The sequence below is a fragment of a genome, unplaced genomic scaffold, assembly GCF_019419815.1.
Source record: "Pyrus x bretschneideri cultivar Hongxiangsu unplaced genomic scaffold, Pyrus_bretschneideri_v1 Contig61, whole genome shotgun sequence".
NCBI classification, from domain to species: Eukaryota; Viridiplantae; Streptophyta; class Magnoliopsida; order Rosales; family Rosaceae; genus Pyrus; species Pyrus x bretschneideri.
In genome coordinates this window covers 1,160,684-1,177,572 of record NW_025999800.1, presented here as the reverse complement: position 1 = coordinate 1,177,572, position 16,889 = coordinate 1,160,684, and positions in this window count along the sequence as shown.

Here is a 16,889-nt window from a genome sequence, read left to right as displayed (position 1 = left end):
AACCACGAAAATCCCCTTATTCATTACTAATTAATTCATAATTGTTCCTAAATACAATCAAGTTCAGCTTTCCTTTTTTATTATCCGCATCAATGACTGTTACACGAATCTAGCAAATATTGAATTCAATACAAGACGTGTAGCGAAAAGCTATTCAGTTTCGTTGTTTCTAAACAGGCAATATATTTGGAAGAGCAATGACTCTAGACTAAGAACTAGTTGATTCTTATTAACCAAGTTTATATGTCAACTCGATCTCGTATTCAGGTAACTAGGTTGCCAGAAGAGATATAACTCTAGACACTACTACAAATTTTTACATACATGACGCATTTTATGGGTCATGTTAAAAGTTTAATGACACAAGGGTTTAGCGTCACCTTTGTGGGTGTCATTAAAGATATTTTTTATGACGTTGAAAGAGTGTCATGTATTACTTTTAAGGATGCCCAATAAGTGTCATTAAATTAAGAACTTGTGTCATCTATTACCATTTAAGACACAGAATAAGTGTCATAAACATAGGAATGAGCGTCATGGTATACTAATCATGACATACGCACAATGTCATGTATAGCGTTTAGAGACACCTAACAAGGATCATTGAATTAAAAAAGTGTGTCATCTATTTCAATTGGAGACCAAAATATGTGTCATAAACAGAGGAATAAGTGTCATGGTACAGTAAACATGACATCTGTATAGCGTCATGTACTATAGCACTCCAACGTCATCCAGTACCGAAGTATTACAAAAGACAATATAATGTGTAGAGTTTCCTACTAAAATAAAACTATAAGTTCACTTAATTTAAAATTTCTCAAACTAGCTAATCTAGTGTTTCATCAATTGGGATGAAGTCATCAACATACTCAGCCCACTCTATTCTTAATGCATCAATTTCATGTTGAGTGTATGTAGCTTTTTCTTTGAACTGCAACAAATCACAACCAAAGAGAACATGTTACAACAAAAACTAATTTCAATCATTAACTAATAAGGAAGTGGTCAATTAGCATCAACTAGCCCAAAAAGAACAAGGGCTCTGTACTCGTATTTTTCACTGATGTGTTCTTTTTTTTTTTTTTCACTCGATATAGAGATAATAAAATGTCAAGCGAATACACCCGCTTAAGTGCTCTTTGTAACAGTAGTACTAACCTTGGTAATAATTGAGCAGTTCGGATCATCAACGATTTCCTTCATGTATTTCATCACATAATATCCACATTCTACAGTTCCTTCTTGCAAAGGGCACTGCATATCATGACCATAGCAATTCAAATAATCATTTCCACATATCGTTTGGCGTAACTTTAAAAACCATTCAGTATTCCAGAACACCACCAAAATATTATCAAGAATAATGAGAAGCTTACAGGCATGCTGATCCCGTGAGACAAAGATTCCTTACCTGTACTACTTTCCAATTAATATTTTTTCGACCCTTTATTCCCTTTTGAGCTTTAAACATCTTCAATGCTCTGCACGTAAAGGATAATAACACATGAAATATATACAAATCTTGAAATGCATTAAATAAAGACAAACGTATATCCAAATACTTACAATTCAACAATGTTCTTCATTCCAGGATCTGCAATGTAAAATATCTGCTTCACTTGAGTAGCTAAAACAAAACTATCTAACTTATGTCCAATTTTGTTGAGGTCAATTAATTTGATCCCAAACTCTTCTAATCTGATGCCACTTTTATTTTCAACCCAATCACATTTAAATACTACACGCATGAATGCGTTATAATTAAGTTCCCATATCTCTTGAATCACCCCATAAAAAGTCATATCTGAGATAATAGGGTTCTTATCCTTAGCGCTTGAAATTTGCATCGTATTGGCCACTAAGCTTACTCCACTGTTTTGAGTGACTTGTGAATCATCACGAGACTTGGTGTGAAAATTACAACCATTAACAGAATATCCAGAATATTTTGTTACTTCATATCGAGGGCCATGTGCTATCCATCTCAAGGTTTCTGATATGTCATTATTAGGGACATTAAGCTCATCCTCAACCTGCATATGTTGGCATAATTATTTTGAGTTCATAAACAAAAATGTTAGTGCATAAGTACAATGCTAGTTTAATACCTTTTTTTGCAGCCAATAAATGAAAGTTCGATTATGTTCATCCTGAAGCCACTTCAAATTTTTTGATTTTTTGGGGTGCTCCTTAATCAAGGATTTCTTATGCTCCCTGTAACATTGAGTTGGTCAAAAGGATAGGAAATGTTGTAAGTAAATGACAAAACAATGAGTTAAACTATATAAATGAGTATGAATGGTTAAACTTACTTGATATAAGGTTCCACTTCAGGTGTGTTATCCAAAACATAGTGATGTGCTTGCTGCCAATGCTTTTTATCCGCCTTCAAAAATTTTCCAGCCGATAATGGATAGCCAACATCTTTATGATGTGAACGAATCTTCAATGGAATTCCAATTGGGTCTACCCCTGATAAATACTCGCTACAAACCTCTATAGCTTCTTCTGCAATATAACATTCAACCATACAACCCTCTGGACGATATGTATTTCTCACATAACCCTTTAATATTTTCATGTACCTTTCAAAAGCGTACATCCAACGAAAATAAACCGGTCCACATAAGCGAACTTCCCTAACCAAGTGCACTGTGAGATGGACCATTATATCAAAAAAGGAAGGTGGAAAAATCTTTTCAAGCAAGCACAAAGTAATCACCAACTCACTTTGTATTTCATCTAACCTTAAAACATCCACTGTTTTGCTGCATAAGTGGCTAAAGAATAGACAAAATCTGGTGATAGCATATGTAGTTAATATCAGTAGCGTGATGCATAGCATAATTCAAAAAGTTTTCAACCCCTTCAGAATACATTTGTGACCTTCTATCCGTAGACATCCAAGATTTATCCATTCTAAAATAGTTATATTGATTGATATTAGAATAACACATATAATGAGATTGCACAATATATAAACTATTGCAAGCTAAAGATAAAAAACAGAAGCAGAGCTTATGAGGAGTTTTATCAAACACGTGGTGTGCTATAAACAGAAGCAGAGCTTATGAGGAGTTTTATCGAACCCTCGGATCCCCATTTTTCAAGTGGATTAATTATAGCATGTGCATGCACAATATACTACAATTGCTTAACTGGATTAATTAGGGTCTCTTTATTCTATATAAATAGCGTTCTACACACACATACACATACACACACATGCGCACACAGCTCAGAGTAATCAATTTGTTCAAAAACTACTTTAGCAAATGACAAGGCTAAACTAAAATCTATCCAGCCACATAGCTCAGAGTAATCAATATAACTTCACAAAACAGATTAATATAGAAATTATTTGCTAGAAAACCCATAACCATTCCAACAAACTTACCTTACACAATTAGCTTTTGAGGGAAATTTGAGGAAAACAATCAATCTGGTTGATGAAAACTGTGGGCGTCCTAGAGAGACAGAGAGAGCGAGACAGAACCCTACATTCCCTGTTGTTCTTCTAGAAAAATCCAGAAACCCTACATTCCCAAACTGAAATTAAAAACCAGAACAAAACTGAAATCACACTAGAAACAAAGGCGAGAAGCAGAGAAATCAAAAGCGGGGCAGAGAAATTACCAGAAGTGGAGGACGCGACGGGAGGAGGGCGAGGAAGAGCGGAGGGAATCGGGGTTGGAACTGCGGAGCGAGAGAGAAAGAGAGGAGAATGAGAGCTTTGATCTTGCATTCTGGGAGTTGGCTGAAGGGGGGGTTGGGTAGTGGAGTGAATGAGTCGTGAGGAAGTTGTGAGTTGCGGGATCTTCGCTCTCTTCTGAAATTTTAAATGCTTCCGTGGATTTTTTTTAAGTTGCGTCATCCATTTATTTTAATAACATTTTTAATAAATAAATGTCATTAAAAATTTTAATAAGTGTCATGAAAGCTCTATTTTGTAGTAGTGAGACAAGAACTAGCTAGGTTATTGTTGGTAACTAAGTAATGACATCTGCCCATGGATCACAACCAGGCGTTTCATTGCAAGGGGTGACGATACATGCTTCATCATCGAACTCATATGATTGTGAGGGGGAGAACAGGTGCGTAGCTTGCCTTAAATTAGAATAAGTCTTCCGAAACAACAGACATAATGATCTTCAAGACATTACCATTATTTACATATTTACTATATAGTTTTCATCTAACAATTTTGTACATATGATGTGATTATAACGCACAATCCTTTTCTTCATTCATCAAATGACGATAGTTCTTTGAAAACTAATTCTTCGTTGACTAAGCGGTCAGCAATTTTGTAAACAAATGCAGTAAACACATCACCCTAATTTGTAAAAAGTGAGCATGAACACGTACTCGTATCAGAAATTCTAGGGACGGATTGATCTTTGTAACAGGTGGATATGTGAAAGCTACAAATATACGCTAACATAGCTACCATGACACACCCCGACAGAAATCAAGGCATGCGGACACTAGAAAATTCTCATGTGAGTTCTCAGAAAGAAAACTGTGAGGGCATGGTCGGGGTCCAAAGTGAACAATATCGTGCTACGATGGAGTCGAGCCCGGGATGTGACATACCATCAGAACTTGTCTATTACAATAACAAGGTAACTAGTTTATACATGAGCACAGAAATAGGTTGCAAACAGTTCAAAATAAAAAATCTTAACATTGCTTTTTTAACATGTAACTTTGCTACATCAGTGGAGACAAACCTCTCCCTCTGAAACTATCAGAATGTAAATATGTGGTCATCTGCTACGATCTTGGAAAACTCGCAAATCAGTGTCCTCATTAGTTTGTCGCCATTTAAGGTTTTAACAGTGCTGAAGTGATCAACTGGATATCAGCCAACAATATATTTGCTACAAGCAGCTTAAGTTTAACTGGTTTAGCTGCTTATCCAAAAAACTTTATGACACTAGTAGAACTTTAAGGAAAAAAAGCACACAAACTTGTAAGGTTTAGTTCAACGTTCTTGTTTTAGAACAATTATACTTCTAAGCTGAAGGTCAAAATTTAATTGGCTCCCGGGCTTGAGATTTTCAAATTTTACGGGTAACTGTTGATTGAGCTCACTAGTTTTAAACAATGCAACAAATATACCAATACATACCACGTTGTCTGAATGAGGATCCATGACATTTCTTAAAACATGTTACCAATTTGCATGTTTTTTGTTTCAGCCACCTGATGATGTGTGTATTTCTCTTTTCAGAAACGGAAGGACTATGGCGATGGAGGAAGCATTGAACATAGTGGATTTTCCTAACCCTTAGTTGTGCTTCACTAATACTAGCTTAAATATTTCGTATGATCAAGCTACGAAGATATGTTCTGGTGTACTATGACCTTAAGTTGCAACTACAAAGATATGGAAGGTAGGTAATTAATGTAGTGCCATGGAAACATTGTTTCTTTAATATTTTCTTACTATCCCTTAATTTCACTTTGGTTGCCCATTTGTTCATTTTTATTTTAAATTTCTTAAATTTAAAAAATAAAAAATAAAAAAGCATTTCGACAACTGTATATTTTTTACAAAACCAAGACCTCGGTTCAAAGTCCAAACAAATTTCTAGCTTCACCATTCAATCCAAAGCTGTTGTGTTGTTGAAAACTATTTATAGAAATTTAAAGTTATAAAACAAGATATCGCATTAAACCAACAATGAATAAACAAAATTACAACAAATATTGCCTAAAATTACCAAATGCCATTACATTAAATAGGGAATTTCTCAAATCCATGACATCATCACCTCCTCCAAATCCCATATGATCTCCCACAATCCTCATTATCTGACTAGTCTCTATAGAGACCAAGTTGAGCCATTTAAAATTTGTTCTGAAGAAATGGCCATGTCCAAAACGTTTACACTTTGCATCGTTGCTGTCTTGGTGTGCTCCGTTTGCATCGAAACAGTGAGTGCAAAATCCATTAGTTATCCAGTCATGAGGCACGACCAACCATTTCATTGTAGGTTGTCACGTTGCTTGCCACCACCATCTAGTCATTATAGCAGAGGTTGTGAGCGGGAGGAGTGGTGCCGAGGTGGTCGTAAATTAAAAAAAATCTTCACAACCACAAGAGAATGATGAAACTTCAAGCTATTACCAAAAGTCTACCCTTTTCAGCTGAAGAGGGTGCCCATTCTTTTACATACATATATATATATATATATATATGTATATATATATATATATATATATATATAGTTCTTTATCTAATCTCATTGTGAGATTAGTATGATGTAACCACGAAAATCCCCTTATTCATTACTAATTGATTAATAATTGTTTCTAAATACAATCAAGCTCAGCTTTCTTTTTTTATTATCCGCATCAATGACTGTTACATGAATCTAGCAAATATTGAATTCAATACAACACGTGTAGCAAAAAGCTATTGAGTTTCATTATTTTTGAACCGACGATATATTTGGAAGAGCAATAACTCTAGACTAAGAACTAGCTGATTCTTATTAACCAAGTTTATATGTCAACTCAATCTCGTATTCAGGTCACTAGGTTGCCAGAAGAGATAAAACTCTAGACAAGGACTAGGTTATAGTTGGTAAACAAGTAATGATATCTGCCTATGGATCAGGACCAGGCGTTTCATTGCAAGGGGTGACGATGCATGCTTCATCATCGAACTCATATACAATGATTGTGAGGGGGAGAATAGGTGCGTAGCTTGTCTTAAATTAGAATAAGTCTTCCGAAACATAAGACATAATGATCTTCAAGACATTACCATTATGTACATATTTACGATATAGTTCTTCATCTAACTATTTTGTAAATATGATGTGGTTATAACACATAATCCTTTTTCTTCATTCATCAAATGGCTATAGTTCTTTGAAAATTAATTCTTCGTTGACCAAGCGGTCATCGATTTTGTAAACAAATGCAATTAACACATCAGTCTAATTCCTAAAAAATTATCATGAACACATACTCATATCTGAAATTCAAGGGACGGATTAATCTTTTGTAACAGGTAGATATGTGAAAGCTACAAATATACACTAACATAGCTACCATCTGAACTTGTTTATTGCAATAAAGGGCTAACTAGTTTACACATGAGGACAAAAATTGGTTGCACACATTTCAAAATAGAAAATATTAACATTTTGCCTTTTTAACATGTAACTTTGCATCATTAGTGGAGACAAACCTCTCCATCTCAAACTATCAGAATGTAAATATGTGGTCATTTGCTACGATCTTGGAAAACCCGCAAATCAGTATCCTCGTTAGTTTGTCGCCATTTAAGGTTTTAACAGTGCTGAAATGATTAACTGGATATCGGCCAACAATATTGTAGACATTGAAATTTCGGTGAAATGAATGTTGATCAATAATTAAAATTTCAACACTCACATGTCACATAAATTTTACATGTAGCGTGTAACTTAACGAAAAATCGAAATAAATTGGAAAAGTCATCAAATAGGACACGTGTCAATACCTGGCAGAAATGATTTATTTCATCTGATTATTTAAATCCAAAAATCAAGTTTTGGAATTCTATAAATAGAAAGCGAATGCATTCATGAATGAGAGGAATGGATATCACACCAAAACCTTGAAGCTTCGAAACTCTAAAGCTCTCAAGCAAATCCCGAAGGATCAAGAAAGCTCTCTTCATTCTTCGTCAAATCCTCCTTTAAGATCAAGCCCCAACGGCCCTTGAAGAAAGTGTTCATCGTTCATCATCCGTTCATCCAAAGATCAAGCCCCAACGGCCCTTTGGATCAACAACATCAACAAATCCACACATCCAACCGTTCTTCAAGATCAAGTTCAAAAGCCCTTGAAGATCCGCTCATCCATCAACCTTCAAGATCAAGCCCGACTGCCCTTGAAGAAATCCGCACAACCATTATTCAAAGATCAAGCCTCGATGGCCCTTGAAGAAGCTCCCACCTGTTCATCCTAAGATCAAGCCCAAAAGCCCTCGACGATCTGTTCATCCCTTTTCTTCTAGATCAAGCCTCGATTAAGCCTCGACAGCCCTTGGATCAACTGTTCATCCAAGATTAAGCCTCGATAGCCCTTGGATCAACAACACGTCAACAAACCAACATATTATGGAGATCGAATCAAAGGACCAAATTACAAAGAGATTGTAACCCCAAAATCATTAATAAAAATATTATTTTGTACACTTGTTCTTGTCTCGTTCGTCGTCAGGAATTTTCATGTTTACCAATTTGGCACGCCCAGTGGGACAATCTCTACCTCTCATCTCTTTCTCTGTTCAAGAAAACCAAAGCACACATCCAAAATCAATGGCATCAAGCAAGGGACAAACCGTTCTTGCAACCACCAAGGGAAGAAGCCTGAGCACTTTCACCACGAATGGAGCATCCATTGGCGCCACAACCACTCCTCAACATATCGTTCTTGTCCACTGCTCAAGTGTAGGACTTTCGGTGCTACTCAAGGGTAATTTTGTCCTTTTTGCCCAAAAATCCACGTGTCGCCTCTTGATTATTTTTGGCTCCACAAATGCCCCCACACTTGTTGGGCTGCTCGCAGGAAAGGGCAACAGATGTAGAGATTTTCTTGCTTTAGGAAACGTATGATTGCTTCCTATTTTGATGTAGATTTCCTCTTTAATTGGAAATTAGATCCTTCTAGGAAAGGGAAATAAATTTCTCTCAAAGCTTATTTAAGTTCACCTTAAGTGGATTATTAAATCAACTTTAGAGAGTGATTTATTCTACCCTGCAAAAGAGAGAAAACTAGAGAATATTTGTTCCCCTTCCCCTAGCAATCTTCTACACTTGCCCGTGCAAAGGTGTGACATCCCACATCGCCTAGGGGAGTGGATTGTGTAAGCCTTATATGTATATTCTCATCTCTACCTAGCACGAGGCCTTTTGGGAACTCACTAGCTTCGGGTTCCGTAGGAACTCCGAAGTTAAGCGAGTTTGCGCGAGAGCAATCCCAGGATGGGTGACTCACTAGGAAGTTCTCGTGTGAGTTCCCAGAAACAAAACTGTAAGGGTGTGGTAGGGGCCCAAAGCCAACAATATCGTGCTACAGTCAAGTCGAGCCCAGGATGTGGTGGGGGCCTGGGCCGGGCCGTGACAAAAGGATTGTCTTTGGTTGCTTTCTTTGTCTTCTCTGCATCGTACTGAGGTAAGAAAAAAAAAATTAATTTATCTTCTCGAATAGTGCTGCTGCGGGGCAACGGTTGGAGTGGTACAGCATGTCGGCTGGCAGGGGCCAGGAGTTTGGTTGACATAGGCTGAGGAAGTGTTGTGGTTAAGCTGCTTGGTTTGGCCTAAAGCCAAAGGTAGCTATGCGGTCGTGGATTGAGGTGCTAGGCCGCGATGCTAGGCGAGCCGTATGAATCATGTCCTTTGAGAAAAACGAGGAGGTTGTGGGCCTTATAGGCTGTTGAAATGCTGGGCATGCAGACCTCGTGTCTGCTGGTTCGAGAAAAAAATGAGGAAAAAGCCGGTATGGGTTGAGCTCCCCTGCTAAGTATTATGAATGGCGTTGGCTGTTTTATCCACTTTGTCGAGAGAAAGATAGGCTGTGGTCGTGGAGCCTACTATGAATAAAGGTGGAAATAAGAGATATTCCCGCCTGCTCAAGAGATGTTGGTTTAGAAAAAGTGAAGACTTCATCCGCTGCTTATAAGGGTTCACCTACTGCAGACGAATCCTTGGCCATTCATGCAGTGGGCAATCGACCTAGTAGGACCTATGCCGCCTGCTACTGGGGGCAGAGGCATGATGATCGTGGCAACCGATTATTTCACCAAATTGGTAAAAGCAAAGCCCAAGACGACCATGACTCAGATAGACATAGAACACTGCATATGGAGGAACATCATTTGCCAATTTGCCATCCCTCAGTCTATCGTCACTACAACAACCTACAATTCATGGGCAAAGATGTGGCGAAATTCTTCCAAAAGTATGGCATCAAGCAGCATATGTCCACGCCTAGATATCCTCAAGGAAATAGGCGGGCCGAAGCATCCAACAAGATGATTGTTGACTACCTCAAGAAATTTCTCTCCAACAAGAAGGGGAAATGGTTAGACAAACTCCCTGGATGTCTATGGGCATAACGTACCACCAAAAGACGAGCAACTAGTAAGACTCTTTTCTCTTTGGCATTTAGCTCAGAAGCAATCATTCATCCATTGTCATTAAGCCAAGTATCATCACTCTACTACCAAGCATTGAGCAAAACAGTAAGGAGATGGCCACAAGCTTAGATCTAGCAGAGGAGAAGGGCGAGCAGAGCATCACCCGCATTGCAGCCTACCAGTAGCAGCTCATTTCCAACTACAACAAAAGGGCCAAGATCCGTCCATCCCAAAGATCTAGTCTTAAGAAAAGCTTTCATCACTACCCGCAGAGAAGGCACCAAAAAGATGGATCCCATATGGGAAGGTCAGTACAAGATTAGCAAAGTAGGCGGTAAGACTAATTACACCCTCACTACCAAGAAACCACAAAAAGATAAAAAAAGCAGTAGAACGCCTACAATATGAGGAAGTACTATGTGTGACCTCCCATTACATCATAGCCTGAAGACTCAAGCAACTCAACAGGCATCACCTCACAAGCCGAGGATTATCCAATTATTATGCAATTCCTACCTTACAACTAAGTTCTTGTTTGTTTTACTTGTTTTTCAATGAGGAATTGAGATGTAATCACAACTTGGCTTGGCTGCATGCTTACAACAACTGATCACTCCTACACTTCAAAAGAAGATCGCGCCTTTCTTAGGGACTCATCGCAGGAATTTTGCCCTCCGAAGGACCAACCATGTTCTCTAGTGCGAGAGGGTAAACTAATTGCTCTTTAATGTGAAAGGGTAAACCAATTCACGGACACCTACATGGGTCAGCTTTCCAAGACGGAAGGATAAACTATACACTCCGAATATCCAGACGTGGATGAGTCTGGTTGCCCTAGTAGAACTAGATGCACAATGGCTTATGCCGGGATTCCTAGAAGTAGCCACAGTGGTTTTTTTCAAGGCTTAGCTAACTCTGTGGGGAACCAATCCCTAAAGACGAAAGGGGCACATTATGCAGTATGCCCTATAAACGGCTGCTCTAGAAGCCTAAAACTGTTACCGAGTGCACTAAGGTAACCTACAGTTTTCAGAAGACTGCCTACGACTTGCCTTTCGAGTAGTAAACCACACTAAACTTGTACAATTGCACATTCTTATGAAAAGTTAAACATGCTAACGTGCATATACAAAGCTTTATCCACTGCCGATATGCTACGTAGTCGATAAGCTTCACTTCTACCAAGTGCAGAACAACCTACACCAAGTCCTAAAGTGTTGTGATACTTGCTTCACAACCTACGGGATTGGAGAAAGACAAGGTTAACAACCTAGTGGTTACACGGACATGTCTGCTTCTGCAAGTAAGACATTCGGTTGCCAACCCTATGGTTAACAACTTTACAAAGTTCTACACCAACACCTACGGCTGCATAGGCTACGCGGGTCTGTCTGCTTATAGAAAAGTAGCACGCCTGCCACTGGTCTATAAAGTCTAAAGGTTAAGGCATAAACAAAAGAAGTGAAGATGAAGAAAGGCGAAGGAAATATGTTTATAAACAACTAGCAAAGGCCGAAGGAGTTCAAGCAAAACAAGAGCTACAAGGAAAAATAAAGACAATCCTAAAGGCTACCTAAAAGACTACACTTTAGCAACTTGGACATCCCACGACTACTCGATCGCCACACCTTCAGCAGCCGCAATATTCTTAACAGCGACATCATCCAATGCTTCACCCCCGGCTGCCCTAGCCTGGGCACCAACTTGTCCAACTACTTCACCAATGAAAGCCTCAAAAGTAAAAGCAAGCATGTCTTCTGGAGAAATAGAGAAGGTCTCGAAACCTCAAGCCCATCCTTCTCACCCTTTAGCTGCTCATTTTCCTCGAGTAGACCAACACGAACGCGCTGCAACTCATCCACTTCATTCTTCATACTTTCACTGATCTTCAGTATACCTTGAAGTTCCAACACTTAGGGTTTAAGCTTATCAACGATTCTCTTGAAGTGGATCACTTGATTATAAACAGCAATCAACTCTTCATCCTTTGCATAAGCAACGAAACAAAGCTCAGAAACTGCAAACTCAAGATCTTGAATCGGAGGTATGTAACATCCAATCTCTTTCTCTGCACTTTTATACTTAACTTGGATCGCATCAAGCCTAGTCTTCCAATCAACAATCTCTTGGCAAGTGGTCTCAAGCTCCAAAGAAGTGGGGCTAGAAATATTACCTTCAAAGCAAGGAGCTCAGAATTCAACCTCTTGATCCTCTCAGCCAAGGAATAAGTTTCAGCTGCCATAGTATTCGCCACCTCCTTGGCAGCCTTGCTATATCTACATCATAGCAAGCAGAGCATTCCTTTTATATTGGGTTGTATACTTCGCAAAGGAACTTGGGCAAACAACATTTCTAACGCCATCAACAAACTTAGCACAAGCGTCCATGTCTTCAAGCAGATCTGGTTACAAAAGCACACAGATCTCAACAGCCTCCCCAAAAGCAGGCATGGTGGATTTTTCACAGTTGACCACGCAAACAGTCTCCTCCTTCCCAGCGGGCGAATCAGTCTCAGCAACAGAAGGAATAGGCCTTAGCACCACTTTAGCAGTAGAGTCCACCTTATCGCTATTCATAATAGCAAGCCTTTCCAAAGGAGAACCGGACTTAGCTCCCTAACAGACGTCATGGAACAGACTTCGGAACTAAGGGCATGACAAGAACTCCACAATGAGCATTACTATCAATAATCGTACTAGCCATTCTCAACATGGTAAACACCATATGCTCAGATCTAGCAGCCTTATTTTTCTTCCTATTGGAATAAGTCATGTCAATCACAAGCCTCTTGGCAGCAGGCGGACCCTCACAAGCAGCGAATAAAGTCTTTAGCTTTTCTAAACCAACATCTCTTGAGCAAGCGGGGAATATCTCTTATTTCCACCTTTATTCATAGTAGGCTCCACGATAGCAGCCCACCTTTCTCCCGGCGAAGAGGATTAAGCAGTCAATGCCATTCATAGTAGTCAGCAGGGGAGCTCAACCCATACCGGGTGTTCCCTTATTTTTCTCTAAGGCCAGCAAGCAGGAGGCCTACATGCCCAGCATTTCAGCAGCCCATAAAGCCCACGACCTCCTCATTTCTCTCAAAAGACATAAGTCATACGACTCACCTAGCGCCTCAATCCGCAGCCCTAGCCACATTACTACCCTTGGCTTTAAGCCAAACCAAGCAGCTTTAAGCAATGGTCTCTGCCACAACACTTGCTCAGCCCATGCCGAGTCGATTCCTGGTCCCTGCCAGCTGGCGTGCTGCACCACCCTGACGGCTGCCTCGCGGCAGCACTATCCAAGAAGAAGATAAAGAAAATTAATTTTTTCTTACCTTGGTGCGGTGCGGAGAAGACAAAGACAGCAGCGAAAAAACGGTTATTTGCACTGGCAAGTGTAGAAGACTGCTAGGGGTGAGGGAACAAATATCCTCTAGTTTTCTCTCTCTTGTAGGGTAGAATAAATCGTTCTCCAAAGTTGATTTAATAATCCACTTAAGGTGGACTTAAATAGGCTTTGAGAGAAATTTATTTCCCTTTCCTAGAAGGATCTAATTTCCAATAAGCAATCCTACGTTTCCTAAAGCAGGAATATCTCTATACCTGCTGCCCTTTCTTGCGAGCAGCCCAACAGGTGTGAGGGGCATTTGTGGAGCAAAAATAATCAAGAGACGACACATGGATTTTTGGGCAAAAAGGACAAAATTACCCTTAAGAAGCACCAGAATTCCTACGCACGAGCAGTGGACAAATATCCCACAATCAAGTCAAAAGTGCCCAAACAAGTATTTATTTTTGAACCAATTTCATCCATCCTCATCAAATCCTCTCCACAAGGTAACCCCCAAAACATTTCTTTTAAATTATGGTAATTGGCTAATTAATGGATTTATTACCTAATTAATCTATTAATGGCCAATTAAACCACCAATTACACCCAAAAAATACACAAAAGGCCGGTCACCTTCTCTCCCAAAGGACCGGCCATGCATTATATATTTAACTTCATTTCCTCTAAAAACCTGGGTCTTGACTCTTGCTAAACACTCAAAAATTCCCCAAACACTTTTCTCTCAATAACCTTGGCATCGGAGGTTCTTCAGCCAAAGCCCTTCCCCCAATTCATCGTGGGCACGTGAGGCTCTTGGCCCTCACCAAAGGTGTTATTTGTTTTGTAGGTCTTGAGTTCAACTCTCAATGAAAGCACCAATTTGTGGTTGCAAATTTCTTCCTCCTTGATCTTGGACAAAATTGCACCAACAAAACAAATAACACATTTGGTCAAGACCAAGAGCCTCACACGCCCATGATGATTTTTGGGGGGGGGGGGGGGAGGGGGTTTGGCTGAAGAACCTCTGATGCCAAAGTTAGAATTTTGAGAGAAAAGTGTTTGGGGAATTTTTGAGTGTTTAGTAAGAGTCAAGATCTAGGTTTTTAGAGGAAATGAGGTTGAATATATAGTGCATGGCCGGTCCCTTTGGGAGAGAAGGTGACCGGCCCTTTGTGTATTTTTTGGGTGTAATTGGTGGTTTAATTGGCCATTAATAGATTAATTAGGTAATAAATCCATTAATTAGCCAATTAACATAATTTAAAAAGAAATGTTTTGGGGTTTACCTTATGGAGAGGATTTGATGAAGATGGATGAAATAGGTTTAAATATAAATACCTACTTGGGCACTTTTGATTTGATTATGGGATGTTTGTCCACTGCTTGCACGTAGGAATTCCGGTGCTTCTCAAGGGTAATTTTGTCTTTTTTGTCCAAAAATCCACACCTGTGGAGACCCCTCACTGCCAGTCTCCTCCGCTTTAGAAAAAATAAGAGCTCACTTATTACGGACACTGCACTCATCCCCGCCCTGCACTTCCACATCTTCCTCCACTTCTGCGATCCTTCTTTTCCATCTCCTACTCTCCCTACTCACTGCAGCCATAATGGGACCCAAATCAAAAGGGTCCAGGTCCTGAGTGCCAACTTGTACATTCGCCATCATAACCTCCTCAACCTCGTCCCCTACCTATGGCCCCCTATATTCAACTGCCTCTGCTGCTCAACACCCGGGCGGGTTTCGTCCTCCATACTAGCTGGAGTGTTTAAATCCACCTATAAACCCCGCCTACTCCACTCTTCGTCCTCGACTATTTCCCTTGCCTTACGAGCCAACTCCTCCGCTGTTCAACGTTGAGCCATGATATCCTTTATATTCCCACTTCCATCTCCAGCCCTACTAAAATATCTTTTTTGTTTTAATGGTGATGACGCTGTATCCTCCACGTCCCCTCCCCTCCCTCCCCCCCCCCCCCAAACAAAACACAGATGATCTCGCTGATCTTTTACCCTCCTAACCAGCCTTACCCCCTTGTCACGAAACCCCATATCCCCCATCGGCCACTCCTAACTCCAAGCACTATCTCTTCTTGTCTCCTTGGTTTTCCAGCTTCCTTCCCCCGTACTCTGGCTCTTCGATCTTAGTGACGGCGAGTTTAGTGCATTACCCCGCAGGTCAATGTGAGCCTCTAATCCATCATATGACAATCGGTCCCCTTATGCATTTTAGCCTCCCTCCTCATCCATGCATTGCTGCCCAAGTACCCCATGTGCTTTACACTCCTTACTCACATGTCCAAGCTTTCCACAGTAGAAACAATAGTTAGGCAAGCCTTCATATTGAAATTACAACCCACACTCGTCCTTCATCCAGAAATGTAACCATCATACCACGCATCAATGGTTCCTGTGAATTAAAGCGAACACGTACTAGCAAAAATCTCCCAATGTATTCACGACTCGCCGATTTGTCGACCATAATCACATTACCAATCTTCCCTCCAATCCTAGTAGCAACCGCAGCTGTCATACTAAGTGGTGGCACTTTGTGAATCTGTACCCATAGACCTCCCAGCGACAAAGAATTCCATCGCTCATCTCTCCTATATATTAGTGCAGTCATCCACCATAACAAAGTCATCACAGAAAGTCCAGGAGAATTCCGGGTCCAAAACCCGCTGCATATCGCACTTAGCCACAAACCTAACCAAAAACCTATGATCACCAATATCACGAATAGATACTCCTTCCTTCCCCTGCCACAATGACGTGAAGCGATCAATAAACGCCTCACCATGTACCACCCTCTCCGTTGGCACCTCTACCATTAGCATAAAGTGGAAGCCAATCAGCGCCTCTTCCACGTCCTTCCTATCAATCACAACCCCATCTTTCTCCTTATCTGTAAGATGAAGCTTTTCTCCCAAACTCTGCCCTAACTCTTCCATTACCCCTTCCGTATCAGAATCCTCCATAGTACCCCGTGCCCCTCACGAACCCTTTGCTAGAAGTCCCTACAGTTCAAGAAAAACCCCAGGCAACCACTGTCACAATCCCCAATAATAGCCACCGTCACAACCCTAGGCATCAGTGTGCAAATCGCCCAAAAACCAACTCCGACTTTCTCGAACAAAAACCTCCCTTCGAAGACCCGACCCCTTAAGCTATTAAAATTGTACCTCACTAATGCATTTCAATGTCCAATAGTTTTTCAATGTAAATTATATTATATAAGTAGACATGCTCCAATTATCATTACATCACAAGACTTGCAATGTAATATAACTTGAAAGAATGGCTTTCATCAGCTTTTGTTTGTCGAACAAGACTCCTTCTACTAGGGGTTTTCTGCACTGCTTTGCTTCTTCTGAGAATGGTGTAGTGTGGACGCAGAACAGCATTCCATTAATAAGTCAATCCT